This window comes from Capsicum annuum, chromosome 4 (genome assembly GCF_002878395.1).
Source record: "Capsicum annuum cultivar UCD-10X-F1 chromosome 4, UCD10Xv1.1, whole genome shotgun sequence".
Lineage (NCBI taxonomy): Eukaryota > Viridiplantae > Streptophyta > Magnoliopsida > Solanales > Solanaceae > Capsicum > Capsicum annuum.
The window spans coordinates 76,317,542-76,320,521 of record NC_061114.1 but is presented as its reverse complement, the minus strand read 5'-3'; positions in this window follow the sequence as shown (position 1 = coordinate 76,320,521).

The following is a 2,980-nucleotide window of genomic DNA, read 5'->3' as shown; positions in this document are numbered from 1 at the left end:
TGGTGGCACGTAGTTTTAAAGAAATACCATATTTCCCACTCAGTGCTAAATACTCCTCCCAGACTCAGCTCAGAACGCATTAGGAAATCCACCTTAATCAATATCAATTCGTGGGTCCATTATAAAGACCAAAACATAAATATATATCTCATCGGTAAATTATATACAACTGTGGATTCCTAACTCGGCTCAAAATCAAACAATCTTTCTCAATATCAAGATGTATCAATTCATTTAGTCATGGAAACATCAATAACTTTGAGGAAATATCAAGACTCATTATAACAACTCAATCTTATGAATCAATATACTCAATCATCCAATTTGTCATAAGGAAGCTTAAGATTTACACATGTCTTGAAAGCACTTGAAATACCAACTCATGGTAGAACTTGAAATTCACAATATTAAATATCAAGTTATAATTTGGAAGTTGTAAAATAATCATGTATCAAAAACTTCAAGAAAACATCATAGAACTCATTCTTGACTCTCAAGCTCAAATATCAAAATATATATATTCAATAATAAAAATTCTCATAGAAAAACTTAAATCATGACTCTTATCTCAAATCATTCGGCAATCATCAACTCATAATAATAATATTCAACTCATGGCATAAGTTCTCAATTTAAGAAATAAAATGATGAAATAGTCATGTGTATCGATCTTGAATATCTCAAATATCATAAATCATTAATAAAGTAATTTGGGTGTAAACCCACTTTGCAAAATCATGGATTTCAATAGTAGAAATTAAATCTTTGGGCACAAGAACGAAAGAAGTGTTCTTGTTTAAACCCCACATACCTTGATTATGGATTTAAATGAAGAAATTTGTTATAGACTCCTTTTCCACTTCTTGAGTTAGGGTTCTTGATGCTTTTGACTTGGGTACCTTGAATCTTGAACCAATTTATAAAATCTATGGTTGGATTCTTGATGTTCTTGGGAAATTTGGATTAGATTTTTAAGAGAGAAACCCTAGTATTATTGATGAAATGGAAGAAGAATGAAGTTTTCTTTTTTACTTAGATATATATAGAGGGTCAAAATGGATGGAAAAGACCAAAATACCCTTTTAAAAATGCCCCTTAATTGCTGAAAAAAATAGCTGATGACATCCGTGATAGGTCGTCACAAAATGTCATCACAAAAGGGTCGAATTTTTTATCTTCTTCCTAAGGCTGATGACATCAGCAAAAATGTCGTCAGAAAGTGAAGACGTCGTCAGAAATGGTGTCAGAAACGTGACACCCCATCAGAACCGTCGTCACCGTTTTCCCGCTTGACCATGTTGGAGTAAAATGGGCATAACTCTTTGCTCTGATATCGGATTTTGACGAAATTGGTATCGTTGGAAATCTAATTAAATTATATATATGTTGATAGGTCATGAGCTCCAAAATTCCAAGTATAATGAGAGATATTCTCATTTGAAGTAGAATATACCAATATACTTCCCAAGAACTCAATCGGTAAGGAATATTTTCATTCGCCCAATCGTTAGGACATCTTTAAGGCCTTAATACACATCATCCTTGATTACAAAACAACCAAAGCACTATAATTTATTTTTCAAGATCTTGATTCATGGTTGCACTATTGGTTAGAGTCTCGTGGAATTACAAAATGGCTCTAACTTCCTCACCGGGTGTCCGATTCGGGTGAATCTTATGTCGATGGAAAGCTTATCCAATTCTCCACATGATCGAGAGTAGAATTTAGGGAAATAAAACATGAGATAAATAACAGTCAATTTGAAAGTCATCCATATTCACTCAAAAGATGGATTTAGGCTTAAGAAACGATCGTGGTATTACAATATCTCCCCCTTAGAAACATTCATCCTTGAGTGTTACTTTTTGGCCAAGAATATAGAGAAAACTGAAGACACACAGCTGAAACAACTTGCAAATCTAAATCTATATCTTTCTAAACTTTGAAGTACTTCGTTGAATGTACAAAATCATGATGAGAATAGCTATACAGCTGGATCCGAGATTGGAAAAAAATAGATAGAGGACAACTGTAATTCTCGACTGAATCTGAGCTGATTTGCCTTCTTCCTATATTAAAGAGCGGGCTCATACTGAGAGTTTAGAATTCACTTGATGTGATAAGGGTGTAATCGTACTCATAGACGGCGAAGAGATAATTTATGCAGGCATAGGTCATGATAAACAAGGATAAGACTACACAATGGATATTACATTGTCTGGACTAGAATACTTGGAAAACAAAGATTGTTCAATGAATGCTCACAGACTGAATCACAATTATATATCCGAGTCTAAAACTAATGCCTGATACACATATTGAACTGAATTCATAGATTTTTGGCGCGAGCAACTACTTATCGAATTGCTCATACCTATGAAATTTCGAGTGGTAAGACAGTCTAGTTCAAAAAAATGGATGACCATAGAAATCTATCTGCCAAATTTTAAAAACTAGGTTGCTAGCTATGAAAACTGAATCGTACTAGATACTCATACTTAAGTAGAGGATTTCTTCAACACCCTCCCAAGGAATTCTAATGGTCTAAAAGAGCAAAGAACTTTAGGTAAGATCTAAATAAGACATCTGAATTGGAGATCATAAAATTACCATAATCCCATAACTTGAAACCTAAACCTATGAATCATAAGTCAGGATAAAAGTACTAAGATTCAAGCAAGGAAACTCCCTACTCTCAACTCAACCACACTTGTCAAACACTCTCTCGACTATACTATACCCTTCTGATACTATATTTGATCTATTTGACTTACAATCCTCACATGACACCGATACTTCCATCTACTCATATCCCCTTGAACCAAACCCCCTCATCGTTTTCATGCGTAACCTAGAACCACAAGATTCGCCACATAACCCCATTCTGAATCATGAGCTCCCACACATCTCCATTCTTACAATCTCTCACTTCAAGAGTAATTCTCATTAACACTTCTACAACTCCAATCCACCTAGCAC